Raw genomic sequence first — 15,874 nt, 5'->3', positions numbered from 1 at the left:
TCTTCCACTCAAGTTTCCCACAAAGTAATAATATCACAAGTATGGCGGACAAGTTGCATTGTTATCTTGTATTGGCGGGAAGTACTGTCGCGACCTTCTGGCCCAGATTTATTGCGGGGCACATCTAGTTTATGACTGCAGCTATATCGGCAGATTTGATAGATAACATGGAAATTATTTTTAAGTTTTTTGAATAGTTCTTGAAGGTTGTGTTGAGTGATTTGTTTTTGTTTGTGTCTTGAAGTTTGCTTAATGGTCCTTTTTAAGTCTTTGTAACTAATGGATAAACAAGTTACTCTATGACTGAGGCTCTGGTATCCCTCACCTGGCTGTATCTCATGAACTGTCAGTAGTTAAAAATGCATCATCTGTGAAGTTTTCTCAGTTTTCACGTTTTCGTCTTTGTTGCCGCTATTTCAACAAATGATACCTCATTTGGCACATAGGTTGGTCAGAAATGTCGACGTTTCTGACCAACGCAAGTATTAATTAAGCTCCAGTCATAGTTTTACATTTTCTCAAGTTCGTATTTAATCCACAAGGAATAAAAATAGTCTACTGGTATGACCGTTCTACCCCCAACTACCAAGCAGTTGAGCCGATTTGAGGTCACAAATCCAAACCCACTGTGCGGGACGTGTCGCTGGTTTGATCCCCGCGTTGGACACGCGTTCGTGTGATCCACAAAGTCAACCATACAAAACAAAGAAAATATCGTTTTTTTGGATCGCGTGCGAAAATGCGTAATCTATTCTAATGTTATAACGCTGAAGAGTTTGTTTGTTTGCTTGAACGCGCTAATCTCAAAACTACTGGTCCGAATTGAAAAATTATTTGTGTTGAATAAACCATTTACACATGCTGTGACTAATAGAAGCGAAGATACAATTGAAAATGTGGAAAACAACGGGGAAAAATATTTATCTTTGAAAACGGTTAAAGATATTCTAAACACGTGGGCGAAGTCGCGGGCAACAGCTAGTCAGTAATAAAAACTGTGACAAACCTAACAAGCAGATAAACAAAATACCCAAAACTATAATAGTGGTACAATCAAATTCCCTTCGGGATGTATAACTAGCAGTAACGAATGTCAGGGTAGGGGGAAGGGGTAGGGGAGCTGCAATATTTATCTACCCCCGGGTAGTGTTCAGGTTTTATAGGGACAACGCTGGTCACTTCGGAATTTGTGCTATTTATTTATTGTGTCGTGGCCCACCAGTGACATATGGCGCGGATATGTGTGCACGTAAGTGTTAGAGATTTGAAATTAGGATAAAGTTTTGAGGATTATTTTTTAAAGACATTTTTATGTTTGGGATTCTCTTATGGTGATTTGAAAAATTGAAATATTGATTGAAACATATTAAATGATAGACAGCTTTCGTGTTTTCTGGTAGATACATATATTAATATTTTTAAGGTGTTTGAATTTCTTGAATTTATCATTACTTAAAATAAAAAAAATGTATATGCAAAAATCATACAGTTTTACAAAGATATTGATATTTTGACAATTGGTAACAAACATTGATAAAAAAATCATGAAAATTTAAATTGAAATAAAAATAATAGACAATAAGTTGTGGACATTTTATTTTTCAACAAATCCTTAAATAAACATTTTGTTCAGCAACATGTCCAATTATTAAAAAAGAAAACTTCAACATAACCATCTACCCATCAACCAGATAACACTTCTCTACATACCAGTACATCGTTTAATATACTCCATATTAAACGCTGGAGGAGTCGGGCAGAGCTCGCCAACATTTGGTTTTTATACACCAATACTTTGTCGCATTCTTCCCGACTTTTGTATATTGGATGCTACAGACTTCAGAATTTATAGATGCGAAATGTGTATGTTCTTTAAAAAGTAGTCTGTCTGTGAAAGGAGAAATTTGATAGATTATAATTTAAAATTTAGTATTGGTATTGGTAATTTTGTTATCAAAAGTGATAGCAAACGTAATTATTAAATTGAAAGTCGAAGTAATATGCTTTCAAATACTTGTTGGCCTTTACTCATAGGATTGGCTATTGGATGCCATAGTGCACAGAACCTAAAATTTAGGATTAAGAGTTGAAGATTTTAATTATGAGTCTATATATGAAGATATATTTTATTTTATAGCTAAATAGGTAATCTAGTATTAAAAAAACATTTCATCATAATCATCATCAGCCCATATTTGTCTTCGGCTGCTCGCATCCAGCTCCTGCCAGCCATCTTGCGTAAATGAGGACACGGTAGATCATTTACTTGTGCTAAAATCAATTAAATTTCATCACTTCATCCAAAAACGATCAATAGCCAAAGCGCCTCTATCTATTAATTCTTAACTCTACATTATTTAACGCGAATCCGTCTGGATTAATAAGCCTGTACTGCGATAATAAATCTCGCATAATGTCGTCTGTTCGTCTTATTGATTCCTGTAATTTGGGGCGAGTGAAGCCAGGCTGTTTACTTGTTTAGCTTATGAGTGGTATTTCACCTTTGTTTGTATATGTACGGAAATGTTTTACGATGTTATTGAATTGTTGAAATTTTTCTTTTAGTGAAAGTTTTGAATTTTGCAAAACAACATTTTGATTAGACTGAAACTCAGACTAAAAAAACAAACTTAGACTAAAGTATGTGTTTATTATTTTTTGTTTCATAATTTTAAAAAGTGCAATTTTTGAAAGTAGTTTCTATAATTGTTGTGGACTATACTATTTTCTAATGGTGTTTGAATTTTCAAACGTTGTAGGCCGAGTTTTATATCCTTTCTTGGGCTATGATCGTTTAATACAGAAAGATTTTTTTTAATTGAAAAGAAAATATTTAGCGTGCAGAAATCCATAGATTTTACATTGTTTCATTGTTTATAATCTTATCATACTAAAACTCATCCTAACATATTTTATTAATGAAATAGATGATTAATCGAAAAATGACGAAACACCAAAAACACAAAATTAACAAACATACAAGCTAGCAACACATTTAATCAAACCCACCAATACATTAAACACAATACTCTGTTAAAAATGTGCATATTAAAACATCGAAATTAATCCAAACCGGTCGACATCAATTACATAAGTAGGAAATATGAAACCGCACTCATCATTCATTTTATTGCGAATAAAATCGTTATTATAGCGACATAATGACGTTTCGGCAGAGAATAACGTATGAATGTAGCGACGAGAGCGATGCGAGCGATGCGCAATACAATTACAATATTGGTTGAATAATTAACTCGATCGCTGCACTGTATTGCCGCAATTGTCCTGTAACGGTATTGGGAATAGGGATGGGATGAGTCGATTTATTGCTTTCGATATTTGAAAGAATGTAAGTTGCTAGTTTTTTTCTCTATCTTTAATCTCAAAATTTACTTTTTATATCATGTTTTGTAATATTAAATAAATGTAATTTTTCAGTTGGTAAGTAAATAAAGGTCGTTCACCACTGTGATAGGGAAATCTTTGAACTCAAATTCATATTAAAAATAAGCTCAATAAACAGATTTAATTAATGAATATCGTGTCTATAATAGTTATTTGTGTTTTTTCTGTATTCCAAACAGTACACCCTCATATAAAATTGCATTCTAATAAACGCAAACTGAAACAGACCATCACTAAAAACCGACACAGCACTCAATATCGATAAAAATTCTCGATTAATTCAGTTGGGCTCAGTTTAATCGAGTGTTATCCCATCCTTTTGCCTATACAGGTTGTACCAATAACGAGTGGCACATTACCTACGTCGCCAACACGAATTAATGGTGATTTTATTCCGCTCTGGCGGCCATTTTGGAAGTTTACCGCCAATGTTTTGTTGTTATGTCATTTGGTTGATCGAATGACAAGTGACAATTGGAGTTGGAAAATGCATTGTCGTGTTTCGGTTATAGGATTATACAGAATGTTGTTTTTGATACTAATTTTGAATTGTTTTGAATTTGAGTTTGAGTATGGTTATTTGTAGAAGTCAGTACTTACTTACTCGATAACTATACGAACTGTATAATTACCATAATTTTGAAAAGTTTTTGTAAATTTAAATAATGAACGATGCTTTAAAAATAACATAAAAACTATAAGTTCTTAATACAATTCCACAATCTAGTTCAATATTGAATAATTCTAACTTTTTACACTTCTTACACATTTATTTAATTTATTCATTTTTACTTTTTGAAAGTTTTACACTAACAAATTGAAATTTGGGAAAATTAATTTTTGATCTACAAAAACCTAACTAAAATCTGAAAACAAATCCTGAATCTCACATCATTTTACATAAACACTACCTATTAAACATCCTTGTTAATTACCCCAAAGCAATCAATAACAAAATCTTCTATACATCTACATACGCAATAAGGAAAACCATTACGCGCAGGGGGTGAGCAGAATAATAAAAACTAATAGAAACGACGGCCGTTAGCTGTCGAGTATTGGCGATCCGTGTTAAGTGGTCAAGAACGGGTGTTGCTGAGATGCAATAGGCATGCATGTTAGGAAATTATAATAGTTTGACTAGCAAAGAGGTTGATTGAAAAAAGAATTAGGTGGTTTGCAAGCCTAAGGATTTAAGAATAATTGCTATCTAATTACTATTTTTTGATGAGGTAAAGTAAATCTTGAAAAATGCATGGTTATGGTAAGGTAAATTAAATTTTATTTTATATCTTCTTACGAATCCGCGCTCTTCTTCATGCATGTATACCTACTTATAATGGAAAATAAGGGAGAAAATTGTGGAATTCTCCGGAACAAAAACTATTAATTTTTCTATTAATCGGGCACACTGAGCTGCTGCTTACATGCATGACATCATAAGTAGCCTCTTTACTTTTCTTTATAATAACATATTATTGCATTAGAAATATGGTCTTGTAATTTATTCATAGCAGTATCTTGCTTAGTTTATAATTTCAAAACTCAACCTAACCTATTAAACATCTCCGATTATTAGTCGCGTAAAAAAATTTGCAAGTCTATTTTGTTCAGTCGCAAGTCTACGCAGACCCGGCAACTGTCAAGCGTTGTCGTCCCACGTGCATTACAAGAAGTCCGCCTCGAGCGATTCATTGTACAGTCGGGTAGAAAAACTGTTACACCGTAAATAATCATTATTATTGCACATGTTATAAAATACTTTGACATAACCTATAATAATTATAAACCTATCTTGGAATAAAGAGAACGAAAAATCTGTTTTCACATTATTACATAATTATGATGATAAGAATTTCGGAAAACGTAATTTTCACGCTCTAATGAACTTTCAACATCAAAATATAAGTATCACAGGCAAACAAATTCGAAGCAAGTATTTCAAGAAAAAAATCAACAAGAACTAAAAGAAACCTCCATACACACCTATTGTCATTAATTTACCTTAGAACTTAGAACCATCTTAATCTCAAGAAAATTCTAAGAAAACCTATCCCGCAATCAGGCTCTCATACATGGTCTCTGTCCTTCCAAAAGGACCATGAAATAAAAACAGCACGCAAGCCGACTGTACACCGAGGCACAATGCAAACAATAGCACAAGCCAACAGCGCACAAATCTTAATCTTAGCATTCATTACGGCAAGGAACGAACCTGAATTTATTCTAGGTAACCTCGCACCGACGCGGTTATGAACTGGTGGTAGCTTCACTTTTTAGAGAGGGGGTTTTTTATTGTAGATTTTCTGGTCCTTGTGTCCGGATGTCGATGTTATGGTCCTTTTCTGATGGATTTAAAAGTTGTTAAGGATAATAATTAAGTAGTTCAGATCACTATTAACTTTGGACAGAAGAAAAAGTTGTTATTAGTAAGAAGGTTTATTAAAATACTGATAAAGCTGCGATGACTTTATAATCAAAGAATATTTTAACTTTGACAATAAAACTGATACAAATTTGTCCTTGATCAACTAGTTATTTTAGTGTCAAACAATCTATATACATATACAAATCAATTTAGAAATATAAAATCAAAACTTTAAAAATTAAATTTAACCCCCAAAGAACCCTCAACAAAATTTCGTAACGTAATCAAACTCCAACCCGCAGGAAACTCAGCATTTGAACCACACATCTCCATTAAGCTCCCACAATTTTTACACAATACACCTGAAATGGTGATCGTTCCCTCTTTTTGTAATGAGAAAGTATATTACCCGATCGCCCTGGAGCGTTTTTAATTTTCCACAAGATCACCTACGGTACAAGTTATTTTTTTTTTGGTCCTTTTATACAAGCTCTCCAAGTTACTCTGTCTTTTATGTAGCATCGATCAAGAGTTATGATAGTAGTAAGGAGAATTGACTTCTTATCTTTGTGGTTAATCAGGGCTTCTGCTAAAAATGTGACTAAACTGACTAGAGTTGTCTCGTAACTTTGCTTTTTGGTCTTTTTGGTTAGAATGAAGTGTTTTTTTTTTTGGATTATGTCGATTTACAACATATGATTAATTTTTTTCGGCACAAGTGTAGGAAAGAGTATATTTTTTATTCAGTGGTTTCGAGTGAACCCACTAGCCAAAAAAACTTTTAATCCTTTTTTCAATCTTCATTTGTTCTCAGGTTAGGCATTTGGGGTAATCTAGTTGCTATCGACCGTAGCAGTAAGTAGTGGTTACTGTCAAGTTTTTATTCTTTGATAGAGCTAAAATTAGGTACTTAAAGACTTACGGAGTTGAGTTCATATTGAATTGTATATACGGTATTGCGTTACACTTTTCATCTCAATGATCTAATTTTCACAAGGACCAGCCTCTGCGGCTATTAAGACACATGTAATCAATACTTTTACACCCCACTTACACACTATAACATCATAATCCAAATTAGATGACAGCCATCAATATTACAGTGTTTTTGGTGGAGATATAACCGTAATATTTTTATTACGATATAAAAATAATGTTGGAAGATTTTATGGGTATTACTCGTAATTATTATGAGGTACAGCCTCCCTGTTTCAGTATAGTTATCGCTTTTATAGTTTACTTTGATTGGATTCTTGATTTATTTCGTCATTAATTTTGGCTTATAATTTTTTGTTCAATTGATCGTTATGCGGCAGCTAAAAGTGTCATTTCTTTGCGACGATTATCGTCAAATATCGAATTATTACTATTTCATTATTCATAAACTATTTATATCTTTATTTTTTAATTCACTCAGTGCTTTAATACTTCAAGTGGAATACGTAAAATGCACTCAGCATTTTCTTAGAGGTGGATAGATTTGTTTTATTTTATCTTTCACATTGTAAGGTTATTATGTTGTTTGATTTAAAAAAAAATGTATAATAAAATATATTTATAAAGAGTTCATGACGTAACATATTACACTACATTCGAATAAACACGTGTTTTGAAATCTTTGCATGCTCAATTTAAGGTTCTACAAAGGTCAAAATCAATGTGTTACATCTTTGTTTGTGTTTCAGTGAGAAATCTGAGTAAGTGATTTTTACCATTCAAACCATTTATTCAATCTTGAATGTTCAAAAATATTGTCACAATTCTTCAAAAATTTACTATAATACCTACTGGGCTTTACATAAAAACTCTTTCAAAACGAAATTTTCATAGAAATAAGCCGAAACAAAACTATACGACAACAAGATATAAGAGAGTTAGATATTAGCCGGCGGTTGAACAACAAACCGTGATCGATACACGAACGGACCGCAAATTGTTCGGTACAGTCGAACACATTTTCTTTTACGATCGCACACCGCTGTTTACGTGTTTCGCGAAGATACGGACGATAGGACCGATGTTAGATGCTATTGATTTGGTTTGGATGTGGTATATGGGATGTTTTGATATTTATTTTGTGATAGAATATGTGTATCCGGTTATAATATTTCATTCCACATTTGCTTAAACTGGTCATGTAATATAGGTCCAACTTTTTTTATATTTAAGTATCTTCTTGGTCTTCTTAGTCTTGCACAAATGAGGATGTTCCTTAACAAAATAAATTTGTGTTTGCGTATCTTTTTATGAATGGACAAATTTAATAGACTACTGTTTCGCACTGAGTAAAATAATACTTTATGATTTTACCATGATTTAATTTTCTTACATTTCACTGTTGGGGAAAATAACCATCCAGATTTTAATTTTACTCAATTTTTTCTTTTCCTGTAGTTGATGTAAGTGGACCCTGATATCGCGGTTAAAGATTCATAACCTTACCTTAAACAAACTTTGGAAAAATCTCAGCTGTGCTGGTTCCCTTCCTTTGCCATTATAAGCAAGTGGTTATAACTTTGTAATACATAAAGACATTCGAAAACGCATTAGTACATGACAGAATTTGATCGTGATACCTCTGACTTTTCAGTCCAACGGTCATACCACCGGGCCAGGAGTAGGTATTCTATTTTATTTTATTGTCCGTCAAAATAAATACCACATCTACCATTTCTATAATCCATAGTTAATAGCGATCTCGTAATGGCGGTTTGCTAGTTGTTGCCCCATAAAGACATCCCTACCGTTTATTGGCCTCCCTGCGTCCACGACCAACGGTTGCGATTAGCGGCGGTGAAAAATCAATTTGCTTTGCTGTGTTACCGAGACATGCGAGACAAACATTCTGTTGACGATTGTACTTTGGTAGGTACTTGGTATATTCGCTACCGATATTGTAGGGTAAGACTCAGAGGTATTTGGTGGTGAGAAGAAATGGACTCAAAAGAAGGCTATTGACCATAAGAACATTAAGCATAAAAAGGCTTCTTGGCGTATTGACAAGGTTTGAGCCTTAATCAGTACGCTAACTTATCGTTGGGTGAGAGGTATTTGGTGGTGAGAAGGAATGAACTCTAAAGAAAGGCTATTGACACTAAGAATATTTAAGCATAATAAGGCCTCTTCTCGTGTTGGCAAGGTTTGTGCCTTGATCACTACACTAACTCACTGCGGATATACGGTTCCAGATCCCAATATTTGGGAATCCAGGTTTCCTTACAATGGTTTTTTTCACCGTTTTGTGAGTGGTGTCTTAGAATAATTCAGAAAAAGTACATTTCACTTTGAAAAACCACCTTGGTACTTTACCTGGGGTCGAAACTGCATCTCTTACAAATCCATAGAACCATGTGTTACAAATCGCTTCAGTAAATAGAAGAGAAATGTTTAAAATAAAATTTTATTAACTGCAACCTTTTTAATTATCAAAATATTATTTGACTATAATGATTTTTCAGATGAATAATTCACTAAATCAAAAAAGAAAATTTTCACCAAAAAAAAAACTAAAATTATTAATTCTATTTCTATTCATTTATAAGTTATGAATTAGTGATACCTAATTCAGATTCATTGCTATCAAAGTTCAGCTGTAGTTGAAGTTTAGTAATAAGTAATTAACAAACATCAAGTGACTTCGTGTTCCGAATATTTTTACTCACTGTACTAACAATCCGCTTGTGATAAGGAAAGTTTGTTGGGCTCATAAAATGCTGCTCACGCTATAAATTTTTGATTTTTATTGATCTATTTGCTTAAATATCTTAAATCTATACTCTATACTTAATATATAAAGCTGAAGAGTTTGTTTGTTTGAACGCGCTAATCTCAGGAACTAATGGTTCAAATTGAAAAAATATTTTTGTGTTGAATAGACCATTCATCGAAGAAGGCTTTAGGCTATAAACCATCACGCTGCGACTAATAGAAACGAAGATACAATGGAAAATGTGAAAAAAACAGGGCAGGTATAAATCATAACTTATATCTTCTACCCACGGGGACGAAGTCGCGGGCTAGTTATGAAATAAAGCTCATTTTCGGCATGCTTGGTATCGTGATTGCATATGATTTAAATTATTCAAAACACTTGACATATTCGAATTTTATTATTTTCATTCGAAATCGTAGAAAATTGAGAAAGAAAGAAGAAAAGAAATTCAACTTCCCAACATTTCACGGTTCATGAGATACAGCTTGGTGACGGACGGACGGATGGACGATCAATCAGCAGAGCCTTAGGCATATGGTTCCGCTTTAACCCTTTGGGAACGGAACTTTAATCAAAAATAGCAAAATTAATCAAAGTAAGTATTATAGTTCTTAACACTAGATAAAAATTGTTTATAATTAGTATTTTTACGATTCATTTTGTCTTTAAAACACAAAAGAAACAATTTTTTTTTTTAATAAAAGCGACAAGAAACTGTACAAAACTATTGTTTCTAAAATTACAAGACGTATCGCAATAACTATTGAACACAAACTCAAATGTCATTGTTTGCAATATGCCTACTAAGTAGCACTCTTTGAATATCTAATTATATTAGATATCACCTATACTACCCACCCTTCGCCGCTTCCGAAGTGCTTCCATTGCGAGAAAAGAAACTCCCCAGCAGCACTCCTTTTCGTTTACAATATGTAATACAATCAAAGTCTGTAGGTGCCGTGCCAGATGAATAAACATTTTAAGTCGATGTAAGCCACTATAAAATTAAACTACTAAGACCAAGAATGATATTATAATAATCATACCAAAAATAAATGAAAATAAAATATGTAGAGCAAAATTACGTACATACATGGAGTGTGCCTATCAAATTATATAAAACCGTAATCATACGTCATCATCGTCTCATCTCGGCGACCAACTTTATAATTTGAATAATCATTGACTGACATAATAAGCGTTCTTGCCCTGCATTAGGTATGAGCCATAATTATGCAATCTTTGCAATGTTTTTTTATTTTATTTGCCGGAGACTTATTTTCTTCTCTCCGTAGGGTCTTCTGGAGTCAGAGCTTTTGCCCATCGAACTCTTACATAGCTTACTAGCTTAGCACACAAATTAAATGGGAGACTAAATCCGATGCCATACTACGCAAAACCAACATACACAACAAAAACCTAATAACTCATCCCTATCTACAAACCAGCGGCATTTTACAACACCTAACGGGATGCAACGAGACGACCCTTTGACATCGACTAACGTATTTAAATTCATAGTCTTATGAAGTTAGCCCGGACAGCGGCGGGGGTGGGGCGTGGATCGCGAGCGGGGGGCGCGAGGCGTGACTGTACACTTTTTGGCTTCGGTTAAGTCGGATCGCCACTAACCGCAGGTTTGAAACTGGGTGTAAGTAAGGTTTCTTATTTTCCTGAGGTTTTTTTGTTCGTTACGTAAAAGAGGGGAGGGTTTTGCCTACAAGTTCACAAAAGAAAACATGGCGTAAAATAATTAGGCGTTTGTAGAAGTATGAAATTTTTAGGCCTTGTGGTTTCGTAAGCGAAAGAGGCAAATACCGATGTACCTACGTCAATTTAGTTAAAGTAGAAAGAAACAACGTACAGGCACTTAAAACTTCTTGAATTTAGGAAACAAAATAACAAGTTTTCGATAATTTAGAGCACAAACATGTCTTTTTAGTTTTCCTATTATTGAGTCTCCGCTGTATTTTCCTTTGGCTCTCAGTCGGTCTTTCCGTACGTCTAACACCAGGTGTATCAGAAACCGTTATATTTACCCAGTTGAAATTTTCTCTGACGATGTATTTCTATTGCCGCTATGATAACGCGAGGTAAAGCAACGCTTGGTGTAGTCATCAATTTGATAGCCGCCCATTTTTTGCATTATTTTTTGGCATATTTTATTGCCACTCCGATTCGCACCCAGTTTTTTTTCATATTATCAATACATTAACAAACAAAGGACAGTAATAAACAGTATAGTTTACACCAATATTATTGCAAACATACTACCAACTTTTTAACCTCTAAAACCCTGACTTATACCACTCGTCCCTCACCAGCTATCTCCGAAGGAGTTAAAATGCTATAGTTCGTGCCGTGGCATAAATTAACGCTGGCAACTCTAAGAAACCGCCGCGCATATTATCGCTATTTTGTATAAGATTAACGTTATACTCAACCCTGTTGTTATTTCATGGGGACTTTCGATTAGCCGGTATTGTGAGTTCTAGATGATGTATGATTATCTGTGTTAATGATTTTCATTTAATACAATTTTTTAGAATGCTATAGAGAAGTGTTCTCAATTGAGTTTTCTGATTTGTATTAAGAACGATCTTCATTAAATATTTTGATACTAATCAGATATTATTTTCTAAAATCATGAAATGTTGTTCCGAAGTTCAGATATGGGAGTTACGCATTCCGACTCCTTTCATTTCGTTGACTTTTTATCATCATTAATGTTATTTTATTAACCAAGGAGCTGCTTTGGGACTGTCTTTATCTCGAGATAGCTCCTATTATACCATAATTAATCAAAAAACACCTATAACAATGAGTTGCTATTATACAAAAGCAATTCAGCTATGCACTTTAACAAGTTGAACATATTGAACAACACATCAAACAAGGCAGTTAACATTATCGGGATCGCTCCATCAAAATGGCACTAGATAAACTATTGGGCCATTGTCCGTGGGTTCGAGTCCCGACCTTTGAACGCCCCCTAAGCCCAATTGCCCGTAAAATCGGCTAACCAAGTGGAAAATATATCCGACCGGAACTCTGTAATAGTGCCTTTTTCGTTAATACGGCCGGCGAGATCGGTGGGAATACCACGGTGAGACTGGACTTGGGAGTATTTTAAAGGTGTGTGTTTATAAACAATGATTACGTTACTCTATTGTAAAGAAAATGTTCGATGAGGTGTTGGATAGGAAGTTCTGTAACAATTATTAGGAAATATTTGATTAGCAGTTGACTACCAAAGGTTATAGGACAAAAAACAATTTACTAAAATATTGACAAAGCGCTTTTGGAAAATCAGTTTTGGGTAATGAAGACGTATGTTTATAGAATTGAAAAAATAACAATATCCAAGTGAATATATTAAAAACAATTTGTAAAAGCAACCAGAAAACCTTAATTTTCTTCAAGAAATATATTATTCCGCATTTCAATCGCTCTTTATCAAACCCATAATTGATACATAAATATTTAGCCCTAAGTTCTTATCCTACGTAGTGTAACCAATAATAAGGTCAGCGTTGCTCTTTACGGTTACTGAGACCCTGTCTCTGATGGCCTGACGTTCGGCCATTTTGAATACCATGGAACAATATTACAATATTCAATAGTTTATATAGATGCTTTAATATAAGGAGAACAAGTAAAAAAGTTAGATCGAAATAAGCTAAAAGTTCATATCTTTAGACATCGATTTTTCTACGCACAAGTTAAAGAGGAGCTCGTGGCTAAATGGTAACTGCACAAGTTGATCGATTACAGTTTAAGCTATACTTGACGCGATCGGTTCATAGATTTGTGACCGTCTATGTCATAACAAGTTCCTCCGTATTTCAGAAGGCTGGTTTAATTGTCCTGGGTCCTGGCTGTTTTTTCCCCATCTTACAGGCAGTTTGACTAAGGGTAATTGCGTTGAGGAGGTTAGATAGGCAGTAGCTCCTTATAAAGTACTGATACTTAGCTGCATCTAGTTAGACTGGAAGCCAAGCCTAGCACAGTTGATAAGTTTTAAAATAAAATTATATTATCAGTAACAATAATAACAAATATATCACAACACCCAAACCTACCTATAAAATTTGGGAAAATTCTACCTAAAATTTAATTTACTCCCATAAATCATTTACAATATGAAACAAGTAAACGGAATGAACAAAAATACAACGTTTCCGCACTATTCGTCACGGACTGAGCTATCGGTCTTTATCTCGTCCCACGAGAAAAAAAATGCCCGACCACAGACCAAGTTCCTGACCATAAATTCATTAGACAACGACGACATTTTTTTTTAAACTCACGTCCGAGTTGGGTTCAGAAGGTATAGAGGTGGCATTACTAATAAAAAAAATACGTGATAAAATTATTGATTTTGTGGTGGCTTGTTGAGGACTGTCTGTAATCAAGAAATATTTTTTTTTGTATAAAATATATTGATTAAGGTTTCAAAATCATCATCGGATGAATATGTATTCGGACTTTAGGGAGACGAGAGATCTACTAGTAATTAGCTATTCTAGCTTATAATTAGAATTCATTACAATAACTTTTTAGGGTTCCACTAATAGACAAACACTTTCTAAAAATATATCTATAACTTCTGGCACCACGCAGCCCTCGCGGTATGAAAGCATTATCATAATTAGTAAATAACCACCGGTTGAACCTCCAAAAATCATATAACTTCAATCCATCAAAAACAAACCAACGTAAAGTTAACATAAAAAGCTTAAAAAAACGTTGTCTAAAAATAAACACTAAATAGATAAGGCTTTAAATCAATTATAAACAATAAATGACCGGCGGGTCTACCCGACCACAGTCTGTGGCGCATCCGCGTCGAGAGCGGCTAAAACCCCCACTATATCATAATTTATTTATTCAGATGACCTCGCCGAGTGCGGACCTGTTCCATCTAATATATATATTAATATAATACGTTTTAAAAATATAATTTTATCTCCGTCCCCTTATTGTTTCACTCATTTTGCAATATGGCGTTATTTTTTTATCTTTTATACTGTTTAATGTCTTTTTTTCTGGGGTAATTAAAATTATTATAGGTATTTATTGCTACAGCGGGCCATTTCGCGTGTTTATTCGTACTCCTAATCGTTCCATGTTTACATTAATTAGCAATGCTTTAGGAGTGTTTCCAGCTTTATTGCCGATTATAAAATTTGGTCCGTTTGAACTGTACCCTGTTTTTTTTCTACATTAATATTAACTTAATGTGCTGTTATTATTTACATGCAGGCATGTTTAATTAGTTTTGCTTAAGGTATTTGTGTAATTGATTGCTATTTTAATTGTTTACCTGATATACTGAACTCTTTCTATAATAATAAATCTATAGAATCTACATCCTAAATGAAGTCGTAGCTAATTTGCTGCTTTCGGTTGGTCTACGTAGACCGACGGCTACGATAATCGTAGCGAGAGTTTCGTAGTAGTTCGTAGAGGTTTTATGTAAAATGCAACGATTGACAAAACTATTGTAATATATTGAAATCTAAGCACGCATTTGATTACATCTCTTTAAGTTCTATAAAATACCATCCATCAGAACCCTAAAAATTTGAAGTGTTAATTACACACAGTTACACCATTTGTCGAACGGAAAAAATTTCTCATATTTTGACAAAAATTTCCATTTTACAAAATGCTTATTACAAATCCTTTCTCTTGTTCAAAGAGCGTAGAATCAAAGCCTACATACTTCTTATTAATCTATTTTCAATAGAAACAGACCACAATATTCAGTTTATACATAAAATATACTAGAGCTACTCAAAACACTATTCTTCATTCAGCAACTCCCAAAATCTTAAACGTACTTCGTTGTACAGCAGCCGCCTTCATAACAAGTTGGCGGGTCCAGGTGTAGTCTTAATTAATAACAGCAATGATTGACCGCCGCCGGCTGTTATTGGGAGCTATCACAACATTTGGGTCATGAGTCTGCATCGTGATGTGTAGGTGGATTTATCGTTTTGATACTTGAATTGTACTTTTAGTAGGTGAATTGTTTCGTGACATTAAAAAAAAAGTGATTAGTGCTTAAAAAGACGATTGAAAGACAATTGTTTTAGTAGGTACCTATAGGATTTTGTTGTTGCCATTTTTTTATTTATGTGGACTGTGTTACTCTATTGCGGAGCACTTTTATAATCTACTAAGCTAAATTTAATGAATTCAATATTAAATTGGTTGCCAATGAATGGAAGATAACGCAAAGTTTTTGTAACATTGCAAAGAACATGTATTTTAAATTAATGACATAAGTCGGTAACGAGTTACACATATTAATTATTATTAATCTCTATTTTTAATATTTGTTATTATTGCCCCAGTAGAAATACACCGTCGTGAAAATTTAC

Source organism: Trichoplusia ni, chromosome 18 (assembly GCF_003590095.1).
Source record: "Trichoplusia ni isolate ovarian cell line Hi5 chromosome 18, tn1, whole genome shotgun sequence".
Classification (NCBI taxonomy): domain Eukaryota; kingdom Metazoa; phylum Arthropoda; class Insecta; order Lepidoptera; family Noctuidae; genus Trichoplusia; species Trichoplusia ni.
This window is presented reverse-complemented; position numbering follows the sequence as displayed.